General features: G+C 43.5%; 1 protein-coding gene and 1 long non-coding RNA gene across 2 annotated transcripts in view; both read left to right on the top strand.

The window, feature by feature from the left end:
• adora2b (adenosine A2b receptor) overlaps positions 1–14,921 on the top strand; it is a 42,325-nt gene that overhangs the window by 1,756 nt on the left and 25,648 nt on the right. The window lies entirely within an intron of this gene.
• On the top strand, positions 9,518–10,328 carry LOC148981670 (uncharacterized). The gene is made up of 2 exons (XR_016168260.1): positions 9,518–10,009; positions 10,052–10,328. It is a non-coding gene; the product is annotated as an uncharacterized LOC148981670 (long non-coding RNA).

The following is a 14,921-nucleotide window of genomic DNA, read 5'->3' as shown; positions in this document are numbered from 1 at the left end:
TTGCAGTACTTAAACGTAAAATATTTACGTATTGACAGCACAAAAACGCAAATTATTTACGTATGAACAAATCCACCGACGTACTGTACGTAGGCCTATCACAATTTATGCATATCAGTAGTAGCATTATGTTTTGACTCTATTGCATTCCACTGTCTTATTAAGTTTTCAGTCGAATTTATTGATATAATACTCATAAATATTAACATTTTGCTCGTTTCGCCTGCATGGTGTTAAACAATACACTATTAGTTTAACCATTTTGTAATATACCTAGTTTATTTACTATGAGACACATAAAGCGTTTTCTCCTATAAAACATAACAAAAATTCACAAAAGACATCAATTTTATTAGTTTGATGTAATCCAAATCTTTAGAATCCAGTTGTTTGCAAGAAACAACTCCTAATTCAGCCTTTTTCAGTCGTGATCTTCTTCATTCTCAGCAGCGACCGTACATGTCAAATCAAATCCCACGCTGGTGATGAATTCAAATTCAAAAATTGCGCCCTTGAGAAGCGTTACGTCGTGTTTTACGGCAGTGATATTGAGAGAGTTGCGACACGCTTTGATGTCGCCGCAAGGCTGTCACGTGGTTCATGGAAGCCCCAATAGTTGCAAAACAGACGCGGGCTGTCATGTTCTTCTATGGACACGCAACAGCGATCACATTATTAAATGGTAAATTTAAAATGAAACACACATCCAAGTACTTTTTAAGCTGTTATTGCATTTGGTTAAAGGATTAGTTCACTTTTGAAAAAACTTTTGCTGATAATTTACTCACCCCCATGTCATCCAAGATGTCCATGTCTTTCTTTCCTCAGTCGAAAAGAAATTTAGGTTTTTGATGAAAACATTCCAGGATTTTTCTCCATATAATGGACTTCAATGGGAACCAGATGGTTCAAGTATCAAAAGACGGTTAAAAACTGTTTCAGATGCAGCTTCAAATGTCTTTAAACGATATCAGACGATGAATAAAGGTCTTATCATGCGAAACGATCGGTTATTTCAAAACTTATTCCAAAAATGTAACTTTTATAAGGACAAATGCTAGCCTTGCCATATTCTGTGAGGCGCGTTTGCAACGTCACGTATTACGTAATTACGTTCAAAAGGTCACGGGCAACGTAGCCGAAAGTACAGAGTCAGTGTTTACAAGTTGAACGCATAGGTTGAACGTGCAAACTAACTCAAACACCGTTTACAAAAAAAGGAATTAAAAGGAAAAACAACGATGTCGGACGATTTTGATTCTGTACTTCCGGCTACGTCGCCCGTGACCTTTTGAACGTAATTACGTATTACGTGACGTTACAAACGCGCCTCACAGAATATGGCAAGGCTAGCATTTGTCCTTATAAAAGTTACATTTTTGGAATAAGTTTTGAAATAACCGATCGTTTCGCATGATAAGACCTTTATTCATCGTCTGATATCGTTTAAAGACATTTGAAGCTGCATCTGAAACAGTTTTTAACCGTCTTTTGATACTTGAACCATCTGGTTCCCATTGAAGTCCATTATATGGAGAAAAATCCTGGAATGTTTTCATCAAAAACCTAAATTTCTTTTCGACTGAGGAAAGAAAGACATGGACATCTTGGATGACATGGGGGTGAGTAAATTATCAGCAAAAGTTTTTTCAAAAGTGAACTAATCCTTTAATGTCAGTGTTGCATTTGGAGAGGCAGGGACAACTTAGATACGTTTTAGACTATATTTTTGGAGGGAAAAAAAAGCCTAGTGTTTATGTTTGCAATGGTAGTTGCACTGGCTTTAGCGGCTCTAACTTAAAGGACAACTCCGACGAACAATGAACCTTTGGTCTAATAAAACATCGGTACCTAGTCAATCGTTCTCTGAGATTTGTTTTCATGATAATCGAATCCCAGATAGCAAACTGATATTGAATCAACGTGGAAACATGACATCGAAACAACGTTGATCTGACATTGTCAGACGCGTCATTCTTTCAAAACTAACGGAAAATCAACTTGAAATCAACGTTGTTTCAACGTTATGAAAGCAAACAAATTTTCGATTTTCATTTAGCTTTGAAGAATGTAACTTTTATAAGGACAAATGCTAGCCTTGCCATATTCTGTGAGGCACGTTTGCAACGTCACGTATTACGTAATTACGTTCAAAAGGTGGGGGGTGAGTAAATTATCAGCAAAAGTTTGACGTTGGATCAACGTCATTCGATGAGCAAAACAATGCCAGATCAACGTTGTTTCGATGTCATGAGAGACGTTGTTTCCACGTTGATTCAATGTCAGTTTGCTGTCTGGGATGTAAAGAGTTTTATCTCTAAAAACTGTTTAGCGTATAATGCTAGTAATGGGGGCATTTACTAAGTAAAAAGAAATCGCTAGTTTAAACCACTAACAAGGCTCAAAATAGTCCCATAACTCACGCAGTAACATAATGAGGCTCCATACATGCAAAACGAAGCATTGAGAACTGTGTACAGACCGTTTAATAAGAAGATACTTTATGAAGACAGTTCACTTCGTGTATACAGACAGGAGCCATCTTAAAAAATAGTCTCGATAAGTCGATCCCCGAACACCACTCATACAGTTCAGAAGTTCGCTGAACTTCATAGAGTTCAGATCACTCAGCACGACGTTCGTGGTTTGACTTATCGACTTATTTTTAAATAATAAAAATGGTAAAAAGGGAAATTATACAGATCTCTTCATGATGAAGAATATACGTAAATAGTTAACGTTTTGTAGCTGTAAAAACGTAATAATGTTACGTTTAAATGTTGCAGATACGTCTATATTATACGTTTCAGCATCTATCCAAACGTACTAAAAAGTATATTTTCTATCTTTGCAAAAACGTAAAATACCTACATACTTTGTATTATCAATGAGACCAAGCTGTAAATAAATAGTTCCTTATCGTTGCATTGCATACTGTAATTATTTGAATGGCTGTCTCATGCAGTAAAAGGACCAAGGTAAAGAAGCAGTGTTTATACTATTATTTTTTTTTACACTTTGAATGTTAAACTAGCTAAAATGTAAATGTTGTCAAATCTGAAGCTCATGTTTTGTCATGATGAAACTCATGATGACTAAACCAAGCCACAGACGATGGCAAATTAGAAGAGATAAGCAGGCATTCTTTTAGCAGTTAAAGGAATAGTTCCTTCAAAAAATGAAAATTCTGTAATTAATACAAACCCTTATGTTGTTCCAAACCCGTAAGACTCTGCTGCACGGCCCCAGCAGCAGCCTTCACCCGGACCGCGTCGTGGAGGAAACCGCAGGAAGGCGCCACAGCCCCCTCAGCCCCCGCGCCCCGCTAAACACCAGGCTAAGCGGCGGTCCTGAGACGGGCTGCTCAGTGATGGCATCACTTCTTTCTGTTCAGGAGGCGGTAGCAGGCCCCCTCCTTTCCCCAGAGGAGGGCCGGGGGAGAATCTTTTGTTCCGCCGCTCACCCACGGGTGGGCGGTACCCTAATGTGGTTAAAGAAAGAATTGACACCATCACTGGTACCCTAATGTGGTTAAAGAAAGAATTGACACCATCACTGAGCACACAGAGCCGGATGGCATGTGGCTCGGATTATCAGTTTTTGGGGGCTTGGTTAGAGCTCCGCAATCTGTCCCGTTGGGTCACCCGAACTATCAGGCTCGGCTATGCGATTCAGTTCGCACGGTCTCCTCCCCGCTTCAGGGGAGTCCGCTTTACGGTGGTCGGTGGCAATGCCCCGATCATGAGAGCGGAGGTTGCCACCCTGCTGGCGAAGGGTGCAATCGAGGCCGTCCCTCCAGCCGAGATGAAGTCAGGGTTTTTACAGCCCCTACTTCATTGTTCCCAAGAAAACCGGTGGGTTACGACCGATTATGGACCTGCGCGTTTTGAACCGCACCCTTCACCGGCTGCCATTCAAGATGCTCACGGCCAAACGCATTTTCGAATGTGTTCGGCCCCAGGATTGGTTTGCAGCGATAGACCTGAAGGACGCCTACTTTCATGTCTCCATTTTACCTCGACACAGACCGTTTCTTCGGTTTGCTTTCGAGGGGCAGGCATATCAGTATGCAGTTCTCCCATTCGAGTTGGCTCTGTCTCCTCGCGTCTTTACGAAGATTGTCGAGGCGGCCCTTGTTCCCCTTCGCGAACAAGGGGTTCGCGTCCTGAATTATCTCGACGACTGGATAATCCTTGCACACTCTCGAGATCAGGTCTGCGAACACTTGGGACCTTGTGCTCCAGCACCTAGCCCGTCTGGGCCTTCGGGTCAACTGGGAGAAGAGGAAACTTTGGCCCGTGCAGAGGATCTCCTTTCTCGGTATGGAGATAGACTCGGTCGCCATTTGCGCGCAGGTTACGAGCGAGCGCGCACACTCACTGCTGACTTGTCTTCGACAGTTCGAGGGCAAGAGTGCGGTCCCACTGAAACTTTTTCAGAGGCTCCTGGGGCATATGGCATCCGCAGCCGCGGCAACGCCACTCGGATTGCTTTATATGAGACCGCTTCAGCTGTGGCTTCGCGATCGAGTCCCGAGGTGGGCATGGCATCACGGTACGCTCAGAGTTCCAGTGACTCCGACCTGCCGTCAGACATTCACCCCGTGGAGGAACCTCAGCTTTCTATGGGCCGGTGTTCCCCTAGAACGAGTTTCCAGGCATGTTGTTGTCTCGTGCCACGGGTTGGGGCGCCATGTGCAATGGGCATGCAGCCACGGGCTCCTGGACAGGACCCCAGCGCCTCATGCATGTCAATTGCCTCGAGTTGCTGGCAGTACGCCTTGCCCTGCATCGCTTCCGGGCGTTGCTCAAGGGTCAACACGTACTAGTCCGTTCAGACAATACTGCGACAGTAACGTACATCAACCACCAGGAGGGTCTACGCTCTCGCCGTATGTCGCAACTCGCACGCCACCTCATCTTATGGAGTCAGAAGCACCTTAGGTCCCTTCGTGCTATCCACATTCCAGGAGTTTGGAACTGTGCAGCCGACGAGCTGTCACGGCTCCGTCCAGTCTCTGGCGAATGGCGACTCCATCCCCAGTCGGTCCAGCTGATATGGGATCAGTTCGGGGACGCACAGATAGATCTGTTTGCCTCCCACGACTCATCCCATTGCGCCCTGTATTACTCTCTGACCGTGGGCACGCTCGGCACAGACGCACTGGCGCACAGCTGGCCCACGCAAATATAAGTTTCCCCCAGTGAGCCTTCTCTCACGTACCCTGTGCAAGATCAAGGAGGACGAGGAGCAGGTCATTTTGGTCGTCCCATACTGGCCCACCAAGACCTGGTTCTCCGAACTGATACTCCTCGCGACAGCACCTCCTTGGCCAAGTCCTCTGAGGAAGGACCTCCTTTCTAAGGGACGAGGCACCCTGTGGCACCCTCGACCCGATCTCTGGAGGCTACATGTATGGCTCCTGGACGGGTCGAGGCAGGTTTAAGTACTATCACTTCCGCTAGAGCATCGTCCACGAGACACGTCTATGCGTTGAAGTGGGACCTCTTTGTCAACTGGTGTTCTTCTTGCCGAGAAGACCCCCGGAGATGCTCGATCAGTGTCGTGCTTTCCATCCTGCAAGATGGGTTGGAGCGAAGGCTGTCTCCCTCCACCCTGAAGGTGTATGTGGCTGCCATTGCCGCATATCACGAAGCAGTTGAAGGTAAGTCTCTGGGGAAGCACGACCTGATCATCAGGTTCCTGAGAGGAGCGAGGAGACTAAATCCTCCTCGCCCTCATCTCGTTCCCTCTTGGGACCTCTCAGTGGTTTTAAGTGCCCTGCAGAGGCCTCCCTTTGAGCCTCTGCAATCAGTCGAGATTAAGTTTCTGTCGCTTAAGACAGCGCTCCTGGTTGCACTGGCCTCCATCAAGAGGGTAGGGGACCTGCACACATTTTCCGTTGACGAAGCGTGCCTGGAATTCGGGCCGGGTTACTCTCACGTGATCCTGAGACTCCGGCCTGGATATGTGCCCAATGTTCCTACCACTCCCTTCTGGGACCAGGTACTGAACCTGCAAGCGCTGCCCCTGAAGGGGGCAGACCCAGCCTTGGCACTGATCTGTCCAGTACGCACCCTCCGTGCTTACGTAGACAGAACGCAGTGTTTCAGGACCTCAGACCAGCTCTTTGTCTGTTATGGTGGGAGCCAGAAGGGAAGGGCTCTCTCAAAGCAACGGTTGTCTCACTGGATAGTGGACACCATTGCTTTGGCTTACCAGCAGCAAGGTCGTCTGTGCCCCCTTGGTGTGACAGCCCACTCCACTCGGAGTGTGGCTTCCTCTTGGGCTCTAGCGCATGGCGCCTCGCTAGCAGACATCTGTAGAGCTGCAGGCTGGGCGACACCCAACACATTCGCTAGATTCTATAATCTCCGAGTGGAGCCTGTGTCCTCTCTTGTACTCGCTCACCCGGCCAGTACTGGACCCGCTCAGGTGTCTTCGCTTGCTCGCCATTCCAAGTGCGATTTTTTTTTTCTCAGTTGAGCCTTCTACGGAAGCCCTGAGTTCCTCCAGCACTGTTGATACTGACGCCAGTGTCTTGCTTGGACGTCGGTTAGGTGCCTCCGTGTGCATGGTTCCTGCTAGTAACCCCCACATGTGTATTCCACTGTAAGCCTCTCGTAGCATGCGTCTTCCCTCGGCAAGCCACCTTGCCACCCCTGGAGTTAAGATTCTAGCCACCCTACGGGTTGGTGACTCCAGTGTTCCTCCATACGAAGCCCCCTGGGCTGTATGTGTATTCCTAAGTCCTCCCCACGGGTAGGCGTACTGCGGCACATTTCCTCTGGGATATGCTCCCCAGTGTACCTTGGTATTCCTGTGTCAAGTAGGACTCCTCGTCAGTAAGTTAAGTCAGGGGTCTGATTTGCGCAGGGTACTTTAAGACAGCTGTGAAGGTGGCGTGATTACACGGGGGACCCCCAGTAACTCGGAGTGACTACGAAAGGGAACGTCTCGGTTACATATGTAACCCTCGTTCCCTGAGTAGGGAACGGAGACGTTACGTCTCCCTGCCACCTCCGCTGTACCGCTGGGTAGACGCCTGAGTTAAGTCTCGGCTCCTCAGCGAAGACATACTGCGGTGGCGTCCGCTTCCTCCTTTTATACTCACGGGGTGAGGCGGAGATACGCTGTGCAAATTCCGCAGACCCATGGCATTTCTTTGCCATTGGCTCGTTTTTTATTACTCGAAGAGGATTGGCTTTCTATGCGAAACCCCCATTCTCCGTCATTCCGACGTAACGTCTCCGTTCCCTACTCAGGGAGCAAGGGTTACATACGTAACCGAGAAGAATTGTAGAATGACGGGAAATTCATTTTTATGACACTTCAGTCAACAGGAAGAACAGCTTGTTCCGCGCTATACGTCACTACTCCATTTCTACATCATTGCAGTCCTTTCAGTTTCGGTTTTCAATCCGATCAGTGTTTACATGTCCAATCGATCGGATTAGAAAAGGAATAAACCACATCTTTCAACCCGATCAAAATTTAATTTGGATCAAGCTCAATTGGATTGATTAAAGTGTTTACATTAAGGCTTTTCAGTCCGATCGAGCCGTCAATCCTATGGATTAGCTACTAATGGATTATTTGGTTGCAGCTACGTAACTACCACTTCGGAGCTTCAAAATTTTCATAAAGTGATTGTAAAACTAATGGCACCATGGTAAAACATTATTCCACATGATTTATTGGCTCATTTGGGAACATTTTATTGATTTATTGAAAATTTTCCCTCCCCCAAATATTTTTCATTGCCCAATGTTGTGCAACAATGGTAAAGAATCATTGAGAAAATTATCCACAGATATATAAAATAAAACAACTGTATAAAAAACAACTTGTATAAAACAACTGCTACTGTCATTCAACAAACATCTGTGAAAGAATGGGTCGCTCTCAGGAGCTCAGTGAATTCAAGCATGGTACTGTGGTAGGTTGCCACCTGTGAAATTTCCTCACTACTAAATATTCCACGGTCAACTATTGTGGTATTATAACAAAGTGGAAGCAATTGGGAACAACAGCAACTCAGCCACGAAAAATCCCAGAGCGGGGTCAGCACATGCTGAGGCGCACAGAAGTCGCAAACTTTTTGCAGAGTCATTAGCTACTTCCAAACTTCGTGTGGCCTTCAGATTAGCTAAAGATCCGTGCATAGAGCTTCATGGTATAGGTTTCCATGGCTGAGCAGCTGCATCCAAGCCTTACATCACCAAGTGCAATGTAAAGCGTTGGATGCAGTGGTGTAAAGCATGCCGCCACTGGAATCTAAGAACAGTTGAGACTTGATCTCTGGAGTGACCAATCACTTCTCTGTCTGGCGATCCGATGGACGATTCTGGGTTTGGCGGTTGCCAGGACAGTGGCACTTGCCTGACTGCATTATGCCAAGTGTAAAGTTTTGTGGAGGGGGTGTGGGATTGTTTTTCAGGGGTTGGGTTAGGTCCATTGGTCCCTTAGGTCCAATGAAAGGAACTCCTAATGTTTCAGCATACCAAGACATTTTGGACAATTTCAACTTTGTGGGAACAGTTTGTAGATGGTTGGTGCCACTTTGGTGACTTTGGGTGTTTCTGTGCATCTTCCCTTCTTGTAACACATTGTTTGCCATTGTAAAGCATTGTTCAAGACATCCTTGGAAAGTACCCCTTATCGCACAACGTTGCCCTAAGGCAACAGAAAGAAAAACTGAATTTGTGAACATTACTATAAAAACAACTGCCAGAAGGCTTCTCTACACCTTCATACACACACACACACACATATCTTTTTATGTACAGTAAATGTAATTTTAAATAAGATTACTAAAGCAAATAATCTTGCTTTCAACTTACAACATGTGCTCCTGTGACCATGTGTCAGAAAAGGACATCCCACCTTCAAATTGTGCTTGATGGTGACTCCCAAACATTATTGGACTGTTCTTTGATACTTTTTCAAACAGTCTAATTGGTTGCAATCATTTAAAGATAAATGTACTGAACATAGGGCTTAAGAAATATTCTGTTGCCTGAGGGCAATGCTGTGCTGTAGAGGATTAAGGCTTTTCAGTCAGATCGATCTGTCAATCCAATGGATTACTAATGGATTATTTAGTGATTTAATGCTGCACAGTTTTACATGTTTAAAACAATCATACCAAACTAAATTTTAACAAACCCAAAATATTTATTTATATAAAAACCCAGTATATTTTGTGCGACACAAATGCTTTTATCAAGTCGATGGCAGTGAAATTAAGTATGTGGAGATTAAGATTGGAGTCTCTGTGGACAGATCAATTCTAAGTTTGTCACCAAGTTCTACCCATCCTGAAAATGCCACGCCGATATTGATCCTTGTTTTATTTCTCAGTTTTTCCCAAAGACTATTTGCCTAAGTTGATCTATGTTTAAGTTTTTTTAGGATTATCTGTACTCGCCAATCTATAACCGTGAACCATGATGACTAAACAACACAACAGAGATATCGTATCGAGATATCGTATCATAGATATGCATAGATAGTAGGGGTGTAACGGTACACAAAAATCACGGTTCGGTACGTACCTCGGTTTTAAAGTCACGGTTCGGTACGTTTTCGATACAGCAAAAAGAAAGAAATGCCAGAGAAATTTCCTATTTGTTTAAAGAAAAAATATTTTTAAATAAGTGTGAGTTTTCCTAGATCTTGAAACTTTCAGGTTTATAAATGGGGGTCATCTTTGAAGGATGAACAAATAATGTTTTGGTCATCACACACTCAGAAAAAAAAGGTACAAAAGTTGTCACTGGGGCTGTACCTTTTCAAAAGGTAAACTTTTGTCCATTTCATGAGCTAATAAGTACATTTAGGTGTTAATATGTACATTTTGGGTGTTAATATGTACATTTTAAGTGTTAATATGTACATTTAAGTGTTAATATGTACATTTTAGGTGCTAATATGTCCATTTCAGGAGGTAATATGTCAATATTATGAGCTAATATGTCCATTTTAGGTCGTAATATGTACATTTGAGGTACTAATATGTACATTTTAAGTGTTAATATGTACATTTAAGGTGCTAATATGTCAATTTCATGAGCTAATTATGTCCTTTTCAGGTGGTAATATGTCCATTTTAGGTGCTAATATGTACCACTAAGGTACCAATATGCAGCCTTTGGGTACAAAAGTGTACCTTTTGAAAAGGTACAGCCCCAGTGACAGCTTTTGTACCTTTTTTTCTGAGAGTGCATTAAAAATAACATTTAAATATATATATTTATTTATATAATATTTGAATTTTGAAGTGCTAGAAAAAGATGTGTGAAGTACTTGAAAGCATTTCACCATTCCAGCCAAACTGGTTCCAGTTAGTGTTACTATATTAAATCCATGGTGAATGTTGCTGGTCTGTGGACGAAAGTATTACTAGCTAGTTCATTCACGGCACAATGTTTCTCCTGGTTTCCATGACAGCGCTGTTTAATCTAATAGAGATCTACGGTAAATAACGGAGAAATGTGTATGCATCTCACTAGATCTCGCAGCGATGTTATTACCTCAGTGGCGAATTCAAATGTTTTCTTTACCGGATCTCTTAGCGCTGTGTAGTAACAGTGTTGCTTGATGGAGATCGGCTCGCGCTGCACAGATGTTGCTGGTCCGAACTGATAAACGATCCGTGAAGCACATAACGAGTAGCGCAGTTTCGTTCTGCTTTCATTACGCTTGCCAATTTGATGTTGCGCAACGTTGTGTTGGCCGCGTCAGCACGAATTTTGCCGGCAGGAAAAATTATCCAAGCAACCGTTCGGTTTGTATGCGTACCGAACCGGAAGCCTCGAACCGAAACGGTTCAATAAGAATACATGTACCGTTACACCCCTAATAGATAGCTCCCTCATTAGCGACTTACGAAACAGCCGCTAATGAGGATTCTATGTATTGTTCCTATGGTTCTCTTACGTGAGGTGCTCTCGTATTGCGTAAGTTGGTTTCACTTTATTTGGATGGTCCCTTTAACACATTCAGTTGACTATAAGTAACGTTGCACCTACATCTCTACTAACTCTCACTATAGGTATTAGTAGAGTATTAGTAGACTGGTAGGGTTAGGGATAGAATAATTGACATGTAGTTGCAAAGTTACTTATAGTCAGTAGATTGTCTGTTGGAGGAGCATAACAATAAAGAGTTAGCAGATATTAAGCAGACAATCTACTAATTGTCTGCTTAATATCTGCTAACTCTTTTTGACGAGCTGTCGTTGTTAGTCTGGTGAAGCAGCTCAGACGAGAAGGTCAGTTATCATCGCGATGTACATCCTTGCAACCTCAATTGACTTTGCAAAGCTGCACTACTTCCTAAACTTAAGCCAGCTCCTTGTTTCCTGTCTGCTATTATTGGCCAAACTTGATTAATTCAGGTGTGTCTGATTATTGTTGCCATGACTACTGAGGTCAGGCACACCTGAATCAATCAATTTGACCAATAATGGCAAACAGGAAACAAGGGCCGTTTCTCAATATGCCTTCTTGTCTGTACTTGTGTTCTTGTGGACTTGTGAAACGTCATCAGTCGCCCAAGTACTGTCCCAATACACAAGTTTGCATTTCGGCAAGAACGGTTAAAAATCCTGGATGTGTTCTTGACACTCCCATTTTACCGAGGATGCATCGGTTGGTAACTTGTGTGAACTTGACGCAGAAATATCCCATAATTCATTTCGGCATTCGCGGAAGGAGCGGGAAGCAGATAGAGGCAGGTCAATTTTAAGTTACCTGAATATTACCGGCATTTTTTCCCGCCGTTGGCTAGTGATGTACACAAGCAAACAACAGAAGCAGAATTAAAATGAGACAGGTGTTGCTTTATTGTTATAAATATACAGTACATTGTGTATGTAGAGTAATCCCTTAGGCTTGGGCGATAAAGCCTGGCTATCGTCAATAATTCTCGTTGTTTGGGCACCGCAGACAGCGCCTGTGCGGGGGTAACGTTACTATTGCGCAATACCACCAAGAACACATCGTCTCAAACTGTCAGCAGCGTTCTGTGTGCTCGTCACCTCGTTCTTCCAAGAACAACTAGGAAGAGCTTTCTTGGTTTTGAGAAACGGCCAAGGAGCTGGCTTAAGTTCAGGAAGTAATGCAGCTGTGCATAAGGCCAATTGTGGGTACGGCCCTGTCCCTATGCACTTTTATTTTGATAATGATCAGACTTCTAATGTCAAATCTAGCAGTGCTAGATCTGACTATTGTGTGCGTACGCGAGACGCCGGCACGCGATTACGTGGGAATTTTTCCTCAGCAGTGGAAACAAGAATACTCTTATTTATGGTCATACAGATAAGACAAGAGTACATCATCCGAAACGGTAAAGTGTCCATTTTTTTATTTGTGTATAGGCTACATTATAAAATGTCATGCCTTTTAAAAATACAGAAAACAACCTCTCTGTCTCTCTGTCTCCTTTCTGGCGCACGTACGTTCCGCAAAATCAACCACAACGAATTATATACTTGACGCACAGACATAAGAAATACAGATAGATATCTATCTATAGAAAACTTTAAGTGTCTACTTTGATGTTAAATGCATTATATAAGTTACTTAGAAATAATAGCATGTTTTTTCACCTTTCCTCAGCTACAACGTATGAATAATCGTCTGACTGACATTCGAGGATTCCACAAGGAAAAGTGGAGGAGCACAGTGAGTGGGCGGGCAAAGGCGGGAAGAGGTTTTTTTGGGTTTTAATAGTTTGAGTTTTAAATACTTATGTAAATTATTATGTAAATTAAATACTTATGTAAATTAAATTAACATTCAATGAAAGCCTATTTTCAGACGCATCTATCTACTGTTACCTACCTCATCAGACAATGATTTATCAGATAACTTTACTGGGGCTCATGACCAAAAGGGTCTAGCGGCGCCCCTGGTGTAAATTAAGGAAATGATTACAGTAGGTGACTTTAATGAAAGCCTTTCAGTGCACTCCAAATCATCTCAGATCCTGGGTGGTCATGATACTCTCACTGTTTAATGGGCAAGACGAACGTATGTTTCTAGTTATGCCGTAATTACTGGAAATACAGGCTTTTGGCATGATCTCTGTAAGTAGATGAAGTTTAAGAACCAAGTTTCCTCACAGTGCTGCCAAACAGTATTCCCGCTTCGGTTTTCATTCACCAGACTGGACCACTACGTCTTTCTCTCACGCTCAAGTTGTCCGCTCTCATCTGTCTGTCTCTCTCCATCTGTTTTCCTATGTACAGACACCTAATCTGACTGTTTCGCTACATGTCCTCAGATTGAAGGATTTAAATAGGGTTCAAGTTTACTAAAACAGTATTTTTATGCTATTATATAAGTGTGGGCTTGAATCAGCTAGGAGCATCTTTTTCCTCTTGAGTCGTTGGTTTTAACTGGTTTTAACATAAGAAGAGGTGGTTTGCAGACTTTCCCTTTCAGTGGTATATGTGTTCAGTTCACACATCATACAATTTGTTTTAAATACAGCCAGATGCTTCTGTGTGTGTGTTTTTTTTGTTTTGTAAGTGCTGAAACCCTATTGTTATTGTTAATTTACCCATAATGCAACATTCTCCATGTAAAACTGATCGTGCAGGACGAACCGTAAGTCCCAGAGACTTGAAACTTTGTGGGCTGGTAGTACTCATATCCGCCGACAGCGTCACAAAGGCACGCCCCGATCGGCCTGACGGGGGCGCTACAGCGGGCAAAAGTACGAAATTGCTCATAACTCCTCAACCGTCGGGCGTAGGCTCAAGTGTCTTACATCGTTGGAATCCTTGGCTCCAGCCGGACAAGATGCATCCCTCAGATTGGCTCGTCACCCATTTCGGGTATTTTGCGTTTTTTATAAAACCTACTTTTGCGAACTAGTCCTAGGTTTTTGGCCCGGCCGGAACCAAACCAATGCGGCGAGATTCTATGGAGTCCGAATGTCAATAATTATCAAAAAAAAGTTTAAATTTGGGTTCACGGTCCCTAAGGGCCGCCAAAACGTCCCAAGTGGGAGGAGCCCCTTTGACTAAACGGCCTATAACTCGTCAACGGAACGAGATATTTGCACTAAACTTAACGCACCTGTGTGAGAGCTCATTCTGCGTTAAAAAGGACGGGGCGACTGGCCACTTGGTGGCGCTATAACTGTTAAAAAGGTGCCAAAATGATGTATTTCTATGGCAAATCCCATGAAATGGATGAAAGCGGCCCTCTACCTGCCTGATTTGCATGAAACCTCACAAAACCGGGCATGCGCATGCGTCAACTGACCCAATAGAGGCCTGGAAACTTTTATGGATGGCGGTCCACCGTTGGCCCTTTAACTGTTATAAAGGGGGAAAATGCTCCATAAAATCATATGCAGAATGACATTTAAGTGACTGAAAAATGGTCTGCTCTGCTCAAAACTTCACCAAATTAGCTGAGCATGTGTGCCGTATTATTCTAAGGAAGCGTGCAAAGTTTTGGCTCGCGGATTGGCTCGCGGATTGGCAGTCGACAATTTCGAGTAAATTGCGTTTTTTTGAAAAACAAACTTTTGAGAACTATTTCTAGGTTTTTGGCCCGATCTGAACCAAACCACTGCAGAAATGTTCTGTGGAGTCTCAGTGTCTATAATCATTAAAAAATTTCACAATTTCAATTATCGGTTGCTAAGGGGAACCAAAATGTTTGATGGCACAAGAGCCACTTTTACTAAAACTGTTATAACTTGTGACTGGAATGAGATATTTTTGCTAAACTTGGGACACCTTTTCATGAGCTCATTCTGAGGTCACATGAAAAAAATCGCAATGATTGGACACTTGGTGGCACTATAACAGGTAAAAAAGGAAATGGCCATAAAAATGGCCATTACCGCAACCAACCACTAGTCAAATAAAAATTGGCATGCAGTCTGTTTGTCCAGGG

This window comes from Pimephales promelas, chromosome 4 (genome assembly GCF_988280905.1).
Source record: "Pimephales promelas chromosome 4, fPimPro1.hap1.1, whole genome shotgun sequence".
Lineage (NCBI taxonomy): Eukaryota > Metazoa > Chordata > Actinopteri > Cypriniformes > Leuciscidae > Pimephales > Pimephales promelas.
The sequence above is the reverse complement of the archived record's forward strand: the minus strand, read 5'-3'. Positions and strand labels throughout refer to the sequence as shown.